The sequence below is a fragment of the Neofelis nebulosa genome, chromosome 13 (assembly GCF_028018385.1).
Source record: "Neofelis nebulosa isolate mNeoNeb1 chromosome 13, mNeoNeb1.pri, whole genome shotgun sequence".
NCBI lineage: Eukaryota > Metazoa > Chordata > Mammalia > Carnivora > Felidae > Neofelis > Neofelis nebulosa.
Window position 1 is genome coordinate 4,861,882 of NC_080794.1, and position 22,557 is coordinate 4,884,438.

Sequence of the window (22,557 nt, forward strand, 5' to 3'; positions counted from 1 at the left end):
ATTAGAGGGTAATAAAGGAATGCTATCAACAACTTTATGCTGCAAATTTGATAACCTAGATGAAATGGACCATACCCTTGAAAGGCACAACCTACCAACACCCACACAAGGATAACTAGGTAATCTGAATAGGTTTATATCTATTAAAGAAATTGAATCAAGCATTAAGAACCTTCCAGAACAGGAAGTGCCAAGCCCAGATGTATTCACTGGTAATTCTACCAGATACCTAAAAAATATATGATGCCAATTCTGTACAATCCATTTCAGAAAATAGAAGCAGAGAGAAACTTAAACAACTCATTCTATGAGACCAACATTACCTGAATGCCAAAACTAGACAAAGATATTACAAGAAAGAAAAAAAAGTATAGACCAATATATCTCATGAACATAGATTAAAAATCCTCAACAAAATATTAGCAAATCAAATCCAGCAATTTATAAAAAGAATTATACACCATGACCAAGTGGGATTTATTCCAAGAATGAAAGTCTACTTGGACATTTGAAAAGCAATTAATGTTATTAATCATATCCAAAAGCCAAAGAAGAAAAAGCATATTATATAAATGGATGTGGAAAAACCATCTGAGAGAATTCAGTGCCTATTCATCTATTCATATTATAGATTGGGAAGGTCAAAAAAAACTGTCTTTGTTTGCAAGTGACATGATTGTCTATGTAAAAAATCCCAAAGAATCAACACAGACCCTCTGGAATCAATACGTGATCCTAGAAAGGCTTCAGGTTTCAAGATTAATATATAGAAGTCAATTTCTTTTTTCCATACCAACAATGAACAATTAGAATTTGAAACAAAAATCATAATACCACTTACATTAATATCAAAGAAAATGAAATACTTTGATGTAAATCTAACAGAATAAGATTTATATGAGGAAAATTTTAAAACTCTGATGAAAGAAATCAAACAAATAAATAAATAAATGGATGGATATGCCATGTACATGGATGAGAGGACTCAATATAGTCAACATTTCCGTTCTTCCCAGACCGACCTAATAGATTCAGTGCTTTCCCAATCAAAATCTCAGCACAGCGTGGGTATAGACAAAGTATGCATGTTTATGTATGGATATATATGTTGCTAGGAATTTGTCCATTTATTCTAGGTTGTCCAATTTGTCCATGTTTAATTGTTCAAGTGGCTTTTATGATCCTTTGTGTTTATGTACTATCAATTATAACATCTCTTTTATTTGATTTTTATTTTAGTTTTATTAAAAAAATTTTAATGTTTATTTTTGAGATGGGGGAGGGTCAGACACACACACACACACACACACACACACACACACACACACACACACACACAGAATCTGAAGCAAGCTCCAGGCTCTGAGCTGTCAGCACAGAGCCCGATATGGGGCTCGAACTCATGAACTGTGCGATCATGACCTGAGCCAAAGTTGGAGGCTTTGCCTCCCAGGCACCCCACATTTCTGATTTTATTCGTTTGAGTCCTCTCTTTTTCTTGCTGAGTCTAGCTAAGGGCTGGTCAATTTTATCTTTTTAGAGAGAACTAACTCTTAGTTTCATTGATCTTCTCTCCTGTGTTTTTAAAATCTCTATTTTATTTCCACTCTAATTTTTGCTATTCCCTTCCTTCTGCTAACTTTGGGCTTCATTTGTTCTTCTTTTTCTAATAACTTGAGGTGTAAAGTTAGGTTCTTTATTTGAGACTTCTCCTGTTTTTTTGAGATAGGCATTAAATCGCTATGAACTTCCTTCTTAGAACTGCTTCTGCTGCATGTCGTGAATTTTGGTATTCTGGTATTTTCCTTTGTCTGAAGGCAGTTTTTTCAGTTTTTCCTTTTATTTCTTCATTGACCCATTGGTCATTTAATAGCATGTTGTTTAATCTCCACATATCTGTGAGTGTTCCAGTTTTCTTCATGTAGTTGATTTCTAATTTCATACATACCCTTGTGGTTGGAAAACAATGCTTGATATGATTTCAGTCCTCTTAAGTTTATTAATACTTGTTTTGTAGCCTAACATAGGATCTATCCAGGGAAATATTCCATGTGCCCTTGAGAAGAATGTGTATTCTGTTGCTTTGGGATGGAATATTCTACATATATCTGTTAAGACTATTTGGTTGATTGTTTCATTTAAGGATGATGATTCCTTATTGATTTTCTGTCTGAATGATCCATCCATTGATTTAAGTGGGACATTAAAATCCCCTGCTATTATCGTATTACTATCCATTTCTTTCTTTAGGGCTATTAATACTTTATATAGTTAGGTGCTTCTATGTTGGGTGCATAAATATTTACAAGTATTATATTCTCTTATTCAATTGATCCCTTTATCATTATGTAATGCCCATCTTTGTCTCTCATTGCAGTCTATTTCAAAGTCAATTTTATGTGTTATAAGTATTGCTACCCCAACTTTATTTTGGTTTTCATTTGCATGGTACATCTATTTCCATCCTTCACTTTCGGTTTATATGTGTCCTTATATCTGAAGTCAGTGTCTTATAGACAGCATCTAGCTGAGTCTTGTGGGGTTTTTTGTGTGTGTTTGTGTTTGTGTTTGTTTTTGTTTTTTTAAACCCATTCAGACACTGTCTCTTTTGGAATGGAGAATTAAGTCCATTTACATTTAAAGTAATTATTGATAGGTATGTACATATTGCCATTTTGTTAGTCATTTACTGGCTGGTTTTGAGTTCTTCTCTGATCCTTTCTTCTCTCTCTCTCTTCTTTTTTGGTTTGGTGCCTTATTTTAGTGGTATACTTTCATTCCTTTATCTTTCCAGTGTTTACTATAGGTTTTTGCTTTGTGGATACCAAGAGGCTTATGTATAACAACTTAATCTGTAACAGTTTAAGTTGATAACAATTTAAGTTTGATCCACTTTTTTTTTTAGATTTCAAAATTAGAAAGTTTAGAAATCTTGTCCAAGAAAATAGTCAGATAAGGACATAGATTTACATACAAGAGATAGGTCTCATAGTAGTATTTTGGCAAAAATTTGGCAATAACTGTATTGTTTAGTTAATAGAGAATTTGTTAAATAACTTGTGGTACTTTCATGTGCTAGAATAACAAAAAGACATTAAAAACCATGTCTCAGGAGTTTTTAAAATTCTGGAACTCTTCATGATATTAAATGAATATGGACATAAAACAGTACATCTAAGTTTACCTCAACATACATATATACATATAAATATATATTTAATAGCTTATGCATAGGAAACACTAATGTGGTTATCTTGGGTGGTTTTTTTAATTTGGTTACTTATAAAAATTATTTATTTTTTTATTACAAAATTTATTGTCAAATTGGTTTCCATACAACACCCAGTGCTCATCCCAACAGGTGCCCTCCTCAATGCCCATCACCCACTTTCCCCTCCCTCCCACCCCCCATCAACCCTCAGTTTATTCTCAGTTTTTAAGAGTCTCTTGTGGTTTGCCTCCTTCCTTCTTTGTAACTTTTTTTTCACCTTCCAGTCCCGCATGGTCTTCTGTTAAGTTTCTCAGGATCCACATAAGAGTGAAATCATATGGTATCTGTCTTTCTCTGTGTGACTTACTTCACTTAGCATAACATTGCTACAGTTCCATCCACATTGCTACAAAAGGCCAGATTTCATTTTTTCTCATTGCCACATAGTATTCCATGTGTATATAAACCACAATTTCTTTATTCATTAATCAGTGGATGGACATTTAGGCTCTTTCCATAATTTGGCTGTTGTTGAAAGTGCTGCTATAAACATTGGGATACAAGTGCCCCTATGCATCAGCACTCCTGTACCCCTTGGGTAAATTCCTAGCAGTGCTATTGCTGGGTCATAGGGTAGATCTATTTTTAATTTTTTGAGGGACCTCCACACTGTTTTCCAGGGTGGCTGCACCAGTTTGTACTCCCACCAACGGTGCAAGAGGGTTCCCGTTTCTTCGCATCCTCGCCAGCATCTATAGTCTCCTTATTTGTTCATTTAGCTACTCTGACTGGCGTGAGGTGATATCTTAGTGTGGTTTTGATTTGTATTTGCCTGATGAGAAGTGACGTTGAACATCTTTTCATGTGCCTGTTGGCCATCTGGATGTCTTCTTTAGAGAAGTGTCTATTCATGTTTTCTGCCCATTTCTTCACTGGATCATTTGTTCTTCAGGTGTGGAGTTTGGTGAGCTCTTTATAGATTTTGGATACTAGCCCTTTGTCTGATATGTCATTTGCAAATATCTTTTCCCATTCCGTTGGTTGCCTTTTAGTTTTGTTGATAGTTTCCTTTGTGGTGCAGAAGCTTTTTATCCTCATGAGGTCCCAATAGTTCATTTTTGCTTTTAATTCCTTTGCCTTTGGAAATGTGTCAAGTAAGAAATTGCTGTGGCTGAGGTCAGAGAGGTCTTTTCCTGCTTTCTCCTCTAGAGTTTTGATGGTTTCCTGTCTCATATTCAGGTCCTTTATCCATTTTGAGTTTATTTTTGTGAATGGTGTAAGAAAGTGGTCTAGTTTCATTCTTCTGCATGTTGTTGTCCAGTTCTCCCAGCACCATTTGTTAAAGAGACTGTCTTTTTACCATCGGAAATTCTTTCCTGCTTTGTCAAAGATGAGTTGGCCATACATTTGTGGGTCCAATTCTGGAGTCTCTATTCTATTCCATTGGTCTATGTGTCTGTTTTTGTGCCAATATGATGCTGTCTTGATGATGACAGCTTTGTAGTAGAGGCTAAGGTCTAGAATTGTGATGCCTCCCGCTTTGGTCTTCTTCAATATAACTTTGGCTATTCGAGGTCTTTTGTGGTTCCATACAAATTTTAGGATTGCTTGTTCTAGCTTTGAGAAGAATGCTGGTGCAATTTTGGTTGGGATGGCATTGCATGTGTAGATAGCTTTGGGTAGTATTGACATTTTAACAATATTTATTCTTCCAATCCATGAGCATGGAATGTTTTTCCATTTCTTTGTATCTTCTTCAATTCCCTTCATAAGCTTTCTATAGTTTTCAGCATACAGATCTTTTACATCTTTGGTTAGGTTTATTCCTAGGTATTTTATGATTCTTGGTGCAATTGTGAATGGGGTCAGTTTCTTTATTTGTCTTTCTGTTGCTTTATTATTAGTGTATAAGAATGCAACTGATTTCTGTACATTGATTTTGTATCCTGCTACTTTGCTGAATTCATGTATCAGTTCTAAGAGACTTTTGGTGGAGTCTTTTGGGTTTTCCATGTATAATATCATGACATCTGCAAAAAGTGAAAGCTTCACTTCATCTTTGCCAATTTTGATGCCTTTGATTTCCTTTTGTTGTCTGACTGCTGATGCTAGGACTTCCAACACTATGTTCAACACAGCGGTGAGAGTGGACATCCCTGTCATGTTCCTGATCTCAGGCGGAAAGCTCTCAGTTTTTCCCCATTGAGGATGATATTAGCTGTGGGCTTTTCATAAATGGCTGTTATGATGTTTAAGTATGTTCCTTCTATCCTGACTTTCTTGAGGGTTTTTATTAAGAAAGGATGCTGAATTTTGTCAAATGCTTTTTCTGCATTGATTGATAAGATCATATGGTTTTTATCTTTTCTTTTATTAATGTGATGTATTACATTGATTGATTTGCGAATATTGAACCAGTCCTGCAGCCCAGGAATGAATCCCACTTGATCATGGTGAATAATTCTTTTTATATGCCGTTGAATTTGATTTGCTAGTATCTTATTGAGAATTTTTGCATCCATATTCATCATGGATATTGGCCTGTAGTTTTCTTTTTTTTGCTGGGTCTCTGTCTGGTTTGGGGATCAAAGTAATGCTGGCTTCATAGAATGAGTCTGGAAGTTTTCCTTCCCTTTCTGTTTTTTGGAACGGCTTGAGAAGGATAGGTATTATCTCTGCTTTAACTGTCTGGTAGAATTTCCCAGGGAAGCCATCTGGTCCTGGACTCTTATTTGTTGGGAGATTTTTGATAACTGATTCAATTTCTTCGCTGGTTATGTGTCTGTTCATTTTCTATTTCTTCCTGTTTGAGTTTTGGAAGTGCGTGGGTGCTTAGGAATTTGTCCATTTCTTCTAGGTTGTCCAGTTTGTTGGCATATAATTTTTCCTAGTATTCCCTGATAATTGCTTATATTTCTGATGGATTGGTTGTAATAATTCAATTTTCATTCATAATTTTGTCTATTTGGGTCATCTCCCTTTTCTTTTTGAGAAACCTGGCTAGAGGTTTACCAATTTTGTTTATTTTTTCAAAAAGCCAACTCTTGGTTTCATTGATCTGCTCTACTGTTTTTTAGATTCTATATTATTTATTTCTGCTCTGAGCTTTATTATTTCTCTTCTTCTGCTGGGTTTGGGATGCCTTTGCTGTCCTGCTTCTAGTTCCTTTAGGTGTGCTGTTAGATTTTGAACTTGGGATTTTTCTTGTTTCTTGAGATAGGCCTGGATTGCTATGTATTTTCCTCTCAGGACTGCCTTCGCTGTATCCCAAAGCATTTGGATTGTTGTATTTTCATTTTCATTTGTTTCCATATATTTTTTAATTTCTTCTCTAATTGCCTGGTTGACCCATTCATTCTTTAGTAGGGTGTTCTTTAACCTCCATGCTTTTGGAGGTTTTCCAGACTTTTTCCTGTGGTTGATTTCAACTTTCATAGCATTGTGGTCTGAAAGTGTGCATGGTATAATCTCAATTCTTGTATACTTATGAAGGGCTGTTTTGTGACCTAGTATGTGATCTGTCTTGGAGAATGTTCTATGTGCCCTTGAGAAGAAAATATATTCTGTTGCTTTGGGATGCAGAGTTCTAAATATATCTGTCAAGTCCATCTGATCCAATGTATCATTCAGGGCACTTGTTTCTTTATTGATCCTGTGTCTAGATGTATCCATTGTTGTAAGTGGAGTATTAAAGTCCCCTGAAATTACCACATTCTTATCAATAAGGTTGCTTATGTCTGTGATTAATTGTTTTATATATATGGGGGCTCCTGTATTCAGTGCATAGACATTTATAATTGTTAGTTCTTCCTGATGGATAGACCCTGTAATTGTTATATAATGCCCTTCTTCACCTCTTGTTACAGCTTTTAATTAAAGTCTAGTTTGTCTGATAGAAGTATGGCTACTCCAGCTTTCTTTTGACTTCCAGTAGCATGATAGATAGTTCTTCATCCCCTCACTTTCATTCTGAAGGTCGTCTGGACTAAAATGAGTCTCTTGTAGATAGCAAATAGATGGGTCTTGTTTTTGTTTTTGTTTTTTTTATCCATTCTGATACACTATGTCTTTTGGTTGGAGCATTTAGTGCATTTACGTTCAGTGTTGTTATTGAAAGATATGGGTTTAGAGTCATTGTGATGTCCGTAGGTTTCATGCTTGTAGTGGTGTCTCTAGTACTTTGTGGTCCTTGCAACATTTCACTCACAGAGTCCCCCTTAGGATCTCTTGAAGGCTGGTTTAATGGTGATGAACTCCTTCAGTTTTTTTGTTTGTTTGGAAAAACCTTTATCTCTCCTTCTATTCTGAATGACAGACTTGCTGGATAAAGGATTCTCGGCTGCATATTTTTTCTGTTCATCACATTGAAGATTTCCTGCCATTCCTCTCTGGTCTTCCAAGTTTCAGTAGATAGGTCTGCTACTACCCTTATGTGTCTACCTTTGTATGTTAGGGCCTGTTTATCCCTAGGTGCTTCCAGAATTCTCTCTTTACCCTTGTATTTTGCCAGTTTCAGTGTGATAGGTCTTACAGAAGATCGATCAATGTATGTCTGAAGGCAGTTCTCTGTGCCTCTTAGATTTCAGTGCCTGTTTCCTTCCCAAGATCAGGGAAGTTCTCGGCTATGATTTGTTCAAGTATACCTTCAGCTCCTTTCTCTCTCTCTTCTTCTTCTGGAATTCCTATGATATGGATATTGTTCCATTTGACTGCATCACTTAGTTGTCTAATTCTCCCCTCATACTCCTGGATTTTTCTATCTCTCTCAGCTTCCTCTTTTTCTATAATTTTATCTTCTAATTCACCTATTCTCTCCTCTGCCTCTTCAATCCGTGCTATAGCTGCCTCCATTTTATTTTGCACCTCATTTATAACATTTTTAATGTTTATTTATTTATTTTCGAGAGAGAGAGAGAGAGAGAGAGAGAGAGAGAGAGAGAGACAGAGCACGAGCAGGGGAGGAGCAGAAAGAGAGGGAGACACAGAATCCGAAACAGGCTCCAGGCTCTGAGCTGTCAGCACAGAGCCCGATGTGGGGCTCGAACTCACAAACCGCGGGATCATGACCCAAGCTGGACGCTCAACTGACTGAGCCACCCAGGCGTCCCTCTAGCATTTTTAAATTCATCATGACTATTTTTTAGTCCCTTGATCTCTGTAGCAATAGATTCTCTGCTGTCCTCTATGCTTTTTTCAAACCCAGTGATTAATTTTATGACTGTTATTCTAAATTCTTGTTCCATTATATTGCTTAAATCGGTTTTGACCAATTCGTTAGCTGTCGCTATTTCCTGGAGTTTCTTTTGAGGAGAATTCTTCTGTTTCGTCATTTTGGCTAGTTTTGTGTCCCTTATGTGTTTTAACAGCTTGTGTGCTCTGCACCTACAAGCACTGTTATATTAAAGGAGGGTCACACACTGTCCAGGGCCTGGCTCTTCAGGAAGTGTTTTTTCGGGGATTGTTACTTGCTCTCTGTTGTTGTGACTTTGGTTATTTTATTACCCGACTTGTAGTGATGTTTTGGACCCTCCACCAGGTGTGCTTTGATTTGTTTCTTGGAGTAGCCCTGGAAAGGAAAACAGATAGACAAACAGGAGACAAAAACACGCAAACACAATCAAATAACACAAACAAACAAACAAACACAAAAACCTAAAGACTAAAACCAAAAAAAAACCAAAGACACCGACTACAAGTAAAGAAGAGGACGGAGGCAGTGCTGATGGAAGAGCACATACAACGAGAGAAATGATGGGGTGGAGGGAAGAAAAAAGAAACATTGATTAGGCAGAGAGGCTAAAAGGATGAATCCAGAGAGAGGGAAAGGGAAATAAAGAAGGAGGTGGGGACAAGTGAAACCAAGATAAAATTACCCAGACAGAGAAACTATGTGGCTTGATCATTCCAGAGAGAGAGAAAGGAGTGTAAAGAAGGAGGTGTAGAACATGTATCAAGACAATGGATTAAATAGGTCTGTTTAGACAGACCAATACCCAGAGTAACCAGCCTAGGGCATGGAAGAGATAATGAGGAGAAACGGGGGCAGAATATATCGCTATACCCAGAATTGATCTAGAGTTAATCCAGGCAATGCTGCATCGCTGGTCGGGAGGAGCTGTCCGCAGGGTCCGTGGGCCTCCAGTGGATAAGCAGTTACCCAGTGCAAGGGGACGTGGTTTGGCGTAATCTGAATCCGCCTCCACTGTGGGCCCCAGAGTGATCCCCTGAGGCCCTCCCCCCCCCCCCCCCCCCCCCGCCCTTGGTGGTGGCGGTAGAGGGGGGAATGGTGATTCCCCAGTCTCTTCTCCCAGGAGCCGGACCCGGTAGGCTCATGTTTGAGTCATCCTCACTGTGCTACGGGCACAGACGGCGGGGGGGCGGTCCTCTCTGCACCAACTCCCCTGACCCTGTGCTTGGCTAGGATTCAAAGTCCCGCTCTGTGCGCTCTAGCACTGGGGAAGCGCCTCTCAGTGCTGCGATATGCGTCCCGGCTGGCTGGCTTTGTCTGTGCCACTGCCGCACTTCAGGGAGGACTGCCTTCTCCTACTGGGGACTGAGCCACCGCCCACGCCGCGAGTCCCCGCGGGGGCGGAAGCGGGCAGGCTTTGTCTTTTCCCACAGCTCTCCCGGGAAACTGCGGCCTTTTCCTCCTGCAGACTGAGACCTCTGCCCAGCCACTGCGGGTGGGGGGGAGAACGCTGGCAGGTTCTGTGCTATGGCGCAGCCCTCCAGGGAGGGAACCGCTTTCTCCAGCAGCGGACTGAGCCTCTGACCTACAACCGCACTCAGGCTTGGCTCCCTTCCTCCCCAGGTGTGCGAATAGGGAGCCGGCCCCAGTCCCAAGAAAGCCCCTCAGTTAGAGATCGGATCTTTGAGCCACTTCTAAAGCTCAACATTTTTATTCTCCCCCTCTGTGTTTTATGTTTTTGGTGTTACATTTTCTATCATTGTGTATCCACTAATTGTTGTAATTATAGTTATTTTTACTACTTTAACCTTCATAACTAGCTTTATAAGTGATCAGTCTACTACCTTTACTATATATTTACTTTTCCAGTGAGATTTATTCTTTCATATGTTTTGTTATTACTGATTAGTGCCCATCTCAGCTTCATGAAGTCCCTTTAACATTCCTTGCAACACCGGTTTAAAGGTGATGAACCCCTTTAGCTTTTGTTTGTCTGGAGAACTCTGTCTCTCCTTCAATTCAAAACGATAACTTTGCCAGCCAGTGTGTTTTGGGTTGGAAGATTTTTTTTCTTTCATCACTTTGACTATATCATGCCACTCTGTAAGGTCTCTGCTGAAAAATCTGCTGATGGTCTCGTGGGGGTTCCCTCATACATAACAAGTTGTTTTTCTGTTACTGCTTTTAATATTCTCTTTTAGTCTTTGCCTTTTGACATCTTTGGGGTTTCTGAAATGTTTTATTCATTTTTTTGAGAGAGAAAGAAAGAGAGAGACAGAATGTGAGCAGGGGAGGGGAAGAGAGAGAGGGAGACACAGAATCCAAAGCAGGCGCCAGGCTCCGAGCTGTCAGCACGGAGCCCTATGTGGGGCTCGAACTCACAGTGAGATCATGACCTGAGCCAAAGTCGGACACACACCCTGACTGAGCCACCCAGGCACCCCTTTACCTTTTTTTAAAAAATAGGGGCGCCTGGGTGGCGCAGTCGGTTAAGCGTCCGACTTCAGCCAGGTCACGATCTCGCGGTCCGTGAGTTCGAGCCCCGCGTCAGGCTCTGGGCTGATGGCTCGGAGCCTGGAGCCTGTTTCCAATTCTGTGTGTCTCCCTCTCTCTCTGCCCCTTCCCCGTTCATGCTCTGTCTCTCTCTGTCCCCAAAATAAATAAAAAACGTTGAAAAAATAAATAAATAAAAAATAAAAATAAAAAATATAATTTATTGTCAAATTGGTTTCCATACAGCACCCAGTGCTCATCCCAACAAGTGCCCTCCTCAATGCCCGTCACTCACTCTCTCCTCTCTCCCCACCCCCATTAACCCTCAGTTTATTCTCAGTATCTAAGAGTCTCTTATGGTTTGCCTCCCTCCCTCTCTGTAACTTTTTTCCCCCTTCCCCTCCCCCATGGCCTTCTGTTGAGTTTCTCAGGATCCACATAAGAGTGAAAAACATATGGTATCTGTCTTTCTCTGTGTGACTTACTTCACTTAGCATAACACTCTCCAGTTCCATCCACGTTGCTGCAAAAGGCCAGATTTCATTCTTTCTCATTGCCAAGTAGTATTCCATTGTGTATATAAACCACAACTTCTTTATCCATTTGTCACTTTACCTTTTGACATCTTTTTTTTTTTAATTTTTTTTTTTAACGTTTATTTATTTTTGAGACAGAGAGAGACAGAGCATGAACGGGGGAGGGGCAGAGAGAGAGGGAGACACAGAATCGGAAGCAGGCTCTAGGCTCTGAGCCATCAGCCCAGAGCCCGACGCAGGGCTCAAACTCACGGACCGCAAGATCGTGACCTGAGCTGAAGTCGGACGCTTAACTGACTGAGCCACCCAGGCGCCCCTTGACTTCTTAATTATAATGTATCTTGGTGTAGGTCTCTTTAGTTTAATCTCTTGTGGAACTGTCCATGCTTCCTGGATCTGGATGTCTGTTTTCTGTTCCAGGCTAGGGACGTTTTCAATTATTTATTTCCTCAAACAAGATTTCTGTTCCTTTCTCTCTCTCTCCTTCTGGGACCCCTATGATACAAATATTAGTCTGTTTGATGTTGTAGTATATGCCACTTAGGCTATCTTAGCTTTTTCATTTTTTTTTCTTTTTGCTTCTCTGATGGGGTGAGTTTCACTGATTCGTCTTTGACTTGACTGATCTTTTCTTCTGCATCACCTTGTCTGCTGTTGAAGCCCTCTGGTGTATTTTTCACTCATCTCTGTGACTTGTATTTGGTATCTTCTTATGTTTTCCTGCTCTTTGTTGGAGTTCTCACTGTGTATATCCGTTCTTCTCTCCAATTTGGTGAGCATTGTTATGACCATTACTTTGAACTCCTTATCAGATAAATGACTTATCTCTGTTTCATTAAAGTTTTTTCCTGAGACTTTTTCTTGTCCTTTTATTTGGCAAATATTCCTCTGGTTTTTCATCTTGCTTGACTCTCTATTTGGTTTCTATACAGTAGATAAAATAGCCACCTCTCCCAGTCTTAACGGAGATAAACCTTGTCATTCAACCCTGCCCCAGCTTTTTGTTGCCTCTCAAACCTTTGTACTTGTCCAGGCAGTCAAGGATGTGCCAAGACCTGTCAGTGTTTCTAAGGGGAGGGTCTCAGCACCTAGATTCAGACTGATTGGAAGCCAGACCCTCAGGCGTCAGCTTTTCAAAATAAGCTTATGCAAGCACAAGCCCCACGGGCCAAGCAATCCGGTAGTATCCCCTGGGCAGCAGTTGCAAAACTTAGGGCTCCAGATGGTTACAAGCTCTCTCCTGGGAGATGAGCTGGAGCAAGGTGGAGGAGGGGAGCCAAGATGGCAGCACAGCGTGTGTTGCTTGAGAGCAGCCCCATAGTGCACTAGGTGTGCGCCAGATCCGAAGACTGCCCCTCCGGCCAAAGCTCTAGGACAAGCAAAGACGTCTCCTTCACAGAACGAGTGAGGGGTGTGCCTCAGCCTGCTGTCCGCGCAGTGCTGAGGGGGTGGCAGCCTGCCACAAGCGTAAGCCCCACTGGCCACCAGAGCCAGGCAATCTAGACTTGTCCTCTGGCAGCAGCTGCAAAAATCAGGGCACCAGACAAGGGTATGAGCTCCTTTCTGACAGCAGTTATTACTGGTTATCCGGAACCGGGAATGCAAAGTTCCCCTTGCCTCCAGAGCTAGGCAACTAAGAGGTTCCCCTGGGCTGCAGCCACAAAAATCTGGGGACGAGCCACGTGTGAAAGCTCCCTTCCCGGAAGTACTGGAGCCCTGGAGCATGACACTGGGGGAGCTCCAGGATAGCCCACTGGTGCCCCTCCAGGAGAGTGTTCCGGGAGAGACGTGTGTGCTGTTAGATGCCCTCCCCTCAGGACGGTGTTTTCATAGAAGCAAGTGAGCTTCCCTCACTTTAAGTGTGGCTGTCATCTCTCTGACCTGGGCCTTGGGGTGGGGGGCATCCCAGTATGCAGGTTCTTTAAGAGCCATCTCCCAGGTCACTACAGTACTGTGGGTCTTAGGATGTGAGTCCTGCTGGTTTTCAAAGTTAGGTGTTTGGGGGCTCGTTTCTCAGGTGCAGTTCCTAAAAGTTGACCTTCCCAGTATGGGGTTCAAACCTTTCACTCCCCAGGGAGAAGTTCCAGGTTCTGAGTTTTCTCCCAGCTGTGGGTCACCATGTTAGAGGTGGGATTTATGGTCAGATTGTGTCCCAGCCTCTCCTACTCACTTCATTGTGGTTTTCTTGTCATTGCCCAACGTGTAGTCATCTCTCAGCTAGCCTTTAGGATTTTTTTGAAGAGGAAGTTGTTCCATCTATGTAACTATAGACTCAGTGTATCAATGGGGTGAAATCCTCGGTGTATCAGGGTTTTCCTGTGTCTCCCTTTTGAACTGGAACCCCAACAAATGCATTCTCAAGTTTATCTGGAAAGCAGAGTGTTCAGAATAGCCTATCCAGTATTGAAGTTGATGAGCAAAGTTGGAAGACGGACATTACTAGGTCTCAAGCCTTCCTATACAGCTGTGGTGATTGACATAGTGTGTGTTGGTGAAAGAATAGACAAGTGGATCAGTGGAACAGAATAGCAAGCCCAGAAATAGACCCACATGAATACAACCCACTGGTCTTTGGCAAAGAAGCACAGCTTGGGTGAAGAAAGGATAGTCTTTTTTAACAAATGATGCTGGACTAGCTAGACATCCCTATGCAAAAAAAGTGAATCTAGACCCAGACCTTACACCTTTCCCTGAAATTAATTCAAAGCAGATCACAGACTTAAAGGTAAAATGCAAACCCACATAACTCCTAGAAGATAACATAGGAGAAAATCTCAGTGACTTTGGGCTTGGTGATGACTTTTGAGCTACGATGACAAAAGCACAATTCATGAAAGAAATCATTGATAAGCTGGACTTCACTGAAATTTAAAACTTCTTACAGGTTTTCTCAGAGACTTCACATTGGAAGATAGCTCGGCAGTTTCTTACCAAACTAAAGATACTCCTCCCTGACATGCAGTCCAGCAGTTGTGCTCCTTGTATTCACTCAAGGGAGACGAAAACTTAGGGGGCATGCAAACACAAGCACACAAATGTTTACAGTAGCTGGACTCATAATTGTCAAAACTTAGAAGCAACGAAGGCGTCCTTCAGCAGGTGAATGAATAAGTAAACTGTGCTTCAGACAGTGGAATGATATTTGGCACTAAAAAGAAATGAGCTGTCAAGCCATGAAAGGACACGGAGGAACCTTAGATGCATATTACTGAGTGAAAGAAACCAATCTGAAAAGGTTACATACTGTGTGATCCCAACTATATGACATTCTGGAAAAGGCAAAACTAGGGAGACAGTAAAAAGATCAGTGGTTGCCAGGGCCTCTGAGTGGGGAGGAGGAAGGGATAAATTGGTGAATCACAGAGGACTTTTAGGGCGGTGAAACTATTCTGCGAAATACTGTAATGGTGAATATATGTTGTTATATGTTTATCCAGACCAGTAGAATGTAAAACATCTAGATTGAACCCTAATATAAAGTATGGACTTTAGTTAAGAATAATGTTTTTGGGCATCTCAGTAGCTCAGTTGGTTGAGTATCCAACTCTTGATCTCAGCTCAGGTCATAATCTCATGGTTTGTGGGTTCAAGCCCTTCATTGGGCTCAGCGTGGAGCCTGCTGGGGATTCTCTCTTTCTCTCTCTCTCTGCCCCTCCCCCAATTGTGCATGCTCTCTGTGTCTCTCTGTCAATGAATAAACTTAAAAAAAAAAGAATGTATCAATATTGGTTCATCATTTGTAACAAATGTACCACACCAATTGAAGATATTAATAATAGGAGAGACTTGGAGAGGGCACAGGAGGCAGTGGGGAGCCCTGTGTACTTTACGCTGAGTCATTCTGGAAGCCTAAAACTTATCAAAAAAAAAAAAAAAAGGCCAAGGAAAAGAGAGATTGGTGTCCAGCTAGGCCTTATATATATGGTTATACCTTCATTCAGTCTTTGACTTAGTTATATGTATTTTCAATAGGCATAGTCTTCCTCACTGAAATCACATCACCCCTGCCTTGTTTACTGATTCCATTGGCATTCCCAATAAAATGAATACAGTGACCCATTAGAGATAATTTTTTGTGTTCTGTTAGGCATAGAGTAACCCCTGTGTACCTGTCATCTTATGTGTTTTCTTACAATCACTGCAAAGTCTCCTTCCCAGGTGTCCAAAAAAGGCATTTGGTCTCTAGGATGGTGTTTCTGAACTTTCTGGTCTTCTAGTTAAGGTGAGAAAATGTGAATGTTACCATTCTTTCTGCTGTGGGGACTTAAGCGTGACAGTGGGTCCCCATAGCAGAGAGTCTGATTGGAGCGTGCTAACACACAATCCTGTTTGAGTCAATTTCCCAAGAAAAGGATTAGTTTCTAAATGGAGAAATAGAGAGTTAATATTGGAAGTAGAGTTAATAATTGATTGTGCCTACGTGAGGAAGCCTCCATAAAATCCCAAATGTGCAGGGTTCCGGAAGCTTCCAGGCTGGCAGACACATCCATACCTGGAGGATGACGCATCCCAATTCCATGGGGACAGAAGCTCCTGTAGTTGGGACTCTCCCAGACCTCGTCCTATGTTATCTCTTTACCTGGCTGTTCATCTGGAACCTTTATCAAATCCTTTAATAAACTGGTAAATGTAAAAAAAAAAAAAAAAAAAAAAAAAAAAAAAACCAAAAGAAACCTTCTGTCTTCCTGTTTAAAAGCTGATGTGATCTTTTTATGTGTCTATGGCTATTTTTAATTCTTACTAATAAATGAATACCTAACTTTCTTTTCTCCTCTGCCTATTGAAGATCTTTCATTACAGACCATTCCAGACTAGAAATTACTAGATCTTGCAACTGATAAAGGGTGGAGATTTTTTAAATAAAGTTTCTTTCAAGAGATGAGACTTAGGTTTTTGGTTTTCATTTGTGTGTTTGTATTTACCCTTGCCTCCCTACCCTTAGAGCTGGAGATAATAGATTGAGAATTTTCCATTTCGTAATAGAGATGTACATTGGAGGAAATTGGTATCTAAATTGGTGAAGCAAGAGGTCAGTGGGCAAGATTCTATGCAACAATTGTACTGTTTTCCCATTAGTGCAAATAGAAATGTCAAGAGAAATCTTTAAAATATCGTTACTCTTTAAAATTCCCAAACATATCTCCTGGCTGACGGTGACGTTTGGGAATTTAAACGTAAATATCATTACTCTTTAAAATATCATTACTAAAGGGCAATGCATAATAGAGAAAATACAAGAGGAGTCCAATGTTACAGAGGAATAAACACAGCTGTAGAGTGCATCTCATAGAAGGTTCTGTTGAACTTACTTCTGTTCTGTCAGATCTGGGGACTTAAGGCATGATGTTTTGTTCTTAGTTGTGTTACATCCAAAAGATGTGATCAGTACAGTTGTTTTTGTTTTTTTTTTAAGTTTATTTATTTTTGAGAAAGGCAGAAACAGTGTGAGAGGGGAGAGGGGCAGAGAGAGAGAGGGAGAGAGCAAGGATCCCAGGCTGGCTCTGTGCTGCCTTGCCAGATGCAGGGCTTGAACTTAGAAAACCACAAGATCGTGACCTGAGGTGAAACCAAGACTCAGATGCTTAACCAACTGAGCCACCCAGTCACCCTGATCAGTACGGTTCTTGAATGAGAGCCTTGTTCATGCTTCCAGTGTATCCTCTGAAGCCCCTGGCAGAACACATGTAGACAAACTCTGGATTGACTGAAACTATCCATCCAGTCTTAAAGCCAAGCCTTGATTATCTGCTTCAAAGGGGAGAACACAGCTGTGAAGCGGGAGCACTGAGAGAGCTGCTAGGTAATGAAAGGTGTTTCTCTCTTCTTGTTTTCTTCATCCTTCTTAAGGAAATCTCCCACCTGTCCTTCAAAATTCATTTCAGCTGTTGCCTCCTCTCTGAAACCTTCCCATGTCCCCAGGTAAAGAATTGGCCTCACCCTTCTCTTTGCAGGTGTAACTCTGTTCCGGCGCTCTTACCATCACACTGAAATTATTTGTGTTCAACCGTGTCCCCCTTTTAAAGGCAAGTTGTTCATCTTTATGGCCCTTGTAGTAGCTCTGGCTTGGCAGGCGTGGAATCTCACTGGACGTCTTAAATCGATGAATAAAATAGTGCAGATGATTATTCGGGCCAGGAAACAGATTTCATCCTCATATGACAATGCCTCCAGCCCTACTCATGTTTCCTAATCACAGTCCAGTATCCGGTATGCCTTCCTGAGAGACTGTGGATTTTTCACTGAGAATCTGTCAACACTGCTGAAAAATGTCAGCAAAGAACAGACAACAGCAATACAATAACCGCAAAACTCAGTAACGACAAAAAACAGCAGTGACCGAAATGTTGAGTGAATGACCGGCTAATAACAGATCAATAGTGTTTTCTTTATGGAAGCAGACGAAGATCTATTTATTTAAACAAATAATGTCTCATAATCCTGAGTGATCTTGGGTTCTGCAGGATTCCCCAGACTGTGTGTAAATGACTCATTGCAATGTAACTGTCTCCTGCACCCACTTACTGTGGACAACCCTTCTCTTAAAGTCCCACGAGGCACTGCTTCAGGTCTCGAAATGCCCCTTGCTGATGTCCACACAGACAGAGCCCCTGAGAACTGGCGACCGGCTGCACTGCTGTGGGGGCCGTTTGTGGAGGCAACACAGACTCACTGGCCAAGGGCCTGTCCTCTGAGGCCACCAGTGGCCACCTCCCGCACTGTCAAGGCCAGGCCACACCCTGCCACCTGCAGGGGGCTGCACACAAGTGGAGAGTGTTTCCTGCCCTGCGTGCACCATCCCACCTTTGTCCTTAGAGCACCCCATGGAGACTCCTGTGTTCCCCTCTTGCCGCGGGGTCATGAAATAGTTTGTGGGGCGAGCCGGTGAGCAGCGAGGAGAGAGAGGAGATCTGGCTCCTCTCCAGGTCTCACCTCTGCCAAAGGAACTCACGTACCACCCTCCTCTTGGCAAGACTTCTAGCACCAACAATCCGAAAATGTCTTTTGGCCACTGTCCTGTCTGGATTCCAGTGTAGTCTCCCAAGGACCTCTGTGATGAACAGAAGGCTTGGTCTGGCCTTACGTTGGAATACATGGATTTGGTACTTGTAGATATGGTAACCTGAACACAAGCAGCAGACAGTCTTGGCCATGGTGTGGCGCCCAGAAGGAGCACAAAACAGACCCGAGAAGACCACTGAGAACCAATCTCTACCTAAGATTGCTCCCTCAGGAGTGAAGAGAGTGTCTGCACATCACCCGCTGGGACTTCTAGAAAATCCACTTTGGACAGTTCTCCCTCTCCCCAGTTGTCCTCAGGGAAGTGGCTGTCTCCAGAGTTTCTCATCACTCTGTGGCTGGAGCAGACTGTCACCCGGCCTAGAGCTGGCTCTCTCAACAGGCTCATGTGCTTTGGTGCCAGCAAATTAGGGGCACTGAATTCCTCTTCTGAAAAAAACAAAAACCAAAAAACTTGGTAAAACGATCCCTGTCTTAAAAATCACGAATCTGTTTCCAGAAACCCCACCACTGAGACTGAAAGCTCTACATTCTTTTTTAATCCCAAATTTCAACAACACCGGGTATGGCGCATTCCATTACCATCTGAGATACCCAGACGTTTTTCACATATAACAAATGCAAATTAACACACAATTGCGTACTCAGCCTGCATAGCTGTCCTGGGCAAAGCACACTGTGGAAGGTTCCAGGGGGAGCTGTGAGTGTCATTCCGTGGTTCCAGGGGCTACCCTTCTGCCGGAGGAAAAAAATGGGGTCTTCGCAGAGTTCTTTCCTCATGGGTACAATCTGCCACTACATGTTGCTTGTCATCGAAACCATGCCTGGTACAAGGATATATCCATTGTCCCAAGTCCCAGGTGGTGCTGAGTTGCTTACTAAACATATTCCCTGAGTTTTAGGTCCACTGAGGCACCAGGGGCTCAGTGCTCAGGTATTTGATATCACCTCCATCACCTGGAACCAAATCAGAGGCATCATGTATGATCCAAACTAGAAGGTGGGGGTGGGATTAGGGGTGGGAGGAAGAAGAAGGAAGAAGGAAAGAGGGGGCAGGGGAGGCACGGATCGGGGCTGGGAAACACTCTTATTACCCACCCACTAGGTCCTTATTTGTCACAACTCTGCCCTCAGCAGGCTGAGTCACATGTGTGGTACTTCCCCGGCCAGTTCTGGTCCCGCTGTGGTTATGTTATTTGGTCTTATTTTCCGAACATAGGCATTGCCATCTGTATCTAAATCAGTTCTGCCAGTGTCTAGGATTCACATGGCTCTTGGAGAGGCTTACATTTTAAAAATAACTCCCAGATAGAAACTGCTCCCGCAGTGACGTGCTGCAAGGCACGTCTAATGTTCCACACAGGTTCTGACCCTGCGTCACCACTGGGGCACCTCGGTGGTGACCTCAGCCAGGATACAGGGCAATCAAACACCTCTCCCCTTCTTGGGAAGTATCCAAGGCCGGTAGAATTGTGCCTCCCGAGATTTGGGTCAAACCTGTAAACGTGTGAGGAATCTTCTTAGTCTTTCCCAGGAAGTGACAGATTCGTGCAAAGGTTTGGTTTCCGTGTGATATTTGCAGTGTCTTTTTCACAGCGTCTTTTCCCCAAAACTGTAACTCTGGACTCACAGTATTGGCTCTGCATCTTTCTACTTTGAGTGGGATTCCGGGGCTTATCACAGATTATGCTTGTCACACCCCCAAGCCCCTCCAAGCAGCGGTCCGGCACCTGGGCAGTTGGGAGATTACTCTCTGGACCCAGTTCTAGGTTGGGATCCAAGCCACGGTGTGGTTAGGTACTCGGGACCCAGCTCCGAGCTGCCAGTCTCCCAAACCGCAGGCCCCTTTGCTCCTGCCTTGAAGGCAGCCTCCGCATGGAACAGGACGCGGGAGACACGACACCTAACGCCTGACAGGCACTGCCGAACAACGTCGGTCTTTCTGGAAGGTCTCTTGGGGACGTGTAGAGAGCATGACCGTGAGGTGGGGATTTCCACCATAGGGCACATGAGAGACTTCTGGAAAACCTGTTTCTCTTCCCACAAAGTATCACTTGTCACGAGAGCTGTCCCTAGCTCCTCTGCCCTCTGCCCCTGGAAACTCCCTTGTCACTTTCACTGCTTGCTCGCTGTTCTCCTACGTTAGCCAAGCTTCTCTCAGCCCTTCCACGCCCTTCAAATTATTGGTGTCATTTGCACCAGGAATCTGTGTTGATGACCTTTTCTTGCGCCGGCCCAGCCTTCTACATTTTCTCCACCTCTAACGCTGTCAGAGAGGACAAGACATGAGCGGAGAGTGTCCTCTGGAAGACTCGTTAGGGGAGTGAGGATGAGGCCCCTGATGGTCAGCACTTCTGTCCCTGTCACGCAGTTGAACTGCACTTCTGGGGCCTAGTTGAGGGCTTGTCATGAGCTTTTCTTTCCTACGGGCTGCTCAGTCTCTCTTGCTCTGGGTGGCTGATGGGAAGTAACATTTCTGCCCCAGATTGGCGAAAGAAACCTGGTGCACTTAGCAGTCCTCAGCTTGCCCTCTGCCTGGCGAGTTTCCGACAGGTAAAGGATGCAATCAGCGTGTTAGATGCACTCTGGAAGCTCCCGCCTTCCTGCTTCCCAGAGGGATGTGCGCGGGATGGAGGCATCAGAAACCACGCTCCTTGAGAAGTGGAACTGAACATGTCACACGGGAGCAGACAACAGTGTTTGCAGTCCGGAGGCCAGAGCCCGGGTAGGAAATGTGCAAATGTGGAGTCCCGTGTATCAGTTCGTGCAGCCAGGGTGCTGGAGGAACCCGTTTCATAAGGGCCCTCTGGGACCCATTCGGGACATCTCTGTGGAGGTGTGTTTTGATCAGTATTTCAAGGAAACAATAATGTGTTTTGAAAGAAAGAGATAGAAACTGGGTTTCAGGGGTAGCTGCACCCCGCTCCCCCCCCCACCTGAATGCTTGATGTAAAATCTCAGCACCTCACAGAATGACTGACATGCAGTTGGGTGTGGGGGGGTGATCACCAAGGGAAGTGATTAGTACCTGGGATTCCACGTGGTGAGCTGAGTGTTCACACCTGCTCCTGGAGCTGATCGAGTCTTGTGAGGGACACAGGAAGAGATGTTCCAGGAGGGGCTTTGGGTAACTGTGCCAATGCCAAGCAAGCTTCTAGATTAAACGTGCTACCTGTGTATTTTCCCTCAGAGGGATACAGACCCTTCCTTGCCCTAGTGTGTAACTACTGGATTCTTCATTTTCTGGATTTCAAGGCAAGAATTTTAACAAGGAGTGATATTGGAGATGTCAGTATGAGAGACAGAAGTGACGGAAAGCTTGACCAGGGTGGTGGGGTTGGGTGAGGTTCGGAGGAGGGAGCGGAGGGAGGGAGGTAAGAAAGACTGAATGGCCCATTTAGAAACCCAGTACTACAGGCTGCTTATAATTTCCTCCTGGTTCCTTCTAGAGTATTAGTGTTTGCGCCATAGGAGTACAACTACTTCTTTATTGAGAGAGTAAGAATAGAGTGCTGATGTAGATGTTTGTCGGCCGTTGCTTTCTTTACCATATTCTAATTATCTCGACTATTTCAAGTGTTGATAAGGTGATTGATGATATTCGCATCTCATCGCATATAATAATTTTAGATGCAATTATAAAGTATCATGGGATTGCCCATACATAAGGAAGAAGGAAAATAATGAATGCATTGCTGGTTGTTAGAGTCTGTGCGTGCGTGTGTGCGTGCGTGTGTGTGTGTGTGTGTGTATCTCGAAAATGCACACACTAGTCAGCTGATGTGTGGCCAGTTTTCAAGGAGAAATGTTATTGCTGTGGTTACAGACTTGTCAGCAACTCATTTTTCCTTTTCTTTCTACTTCCTGATTTCCTTGTTTTCATAGGGAACACAACACTTTTCCTTCGGGGTGATATCCCCCTCCTTACCGCATCCTTTACACCACATAGAGGAAAACATACATCCACGCCTGTATCTGTGTCTGTACCTGTTCCCACACCCTCACTTCAGCCATGACTGTGTCTGTTCTTGCTGCCGTGGCTCACAATAAAAACTGTGTTTTCAAAGATGGGAATGCTACTTTTATCTTCTCAGATTCCTAAATTAATCATC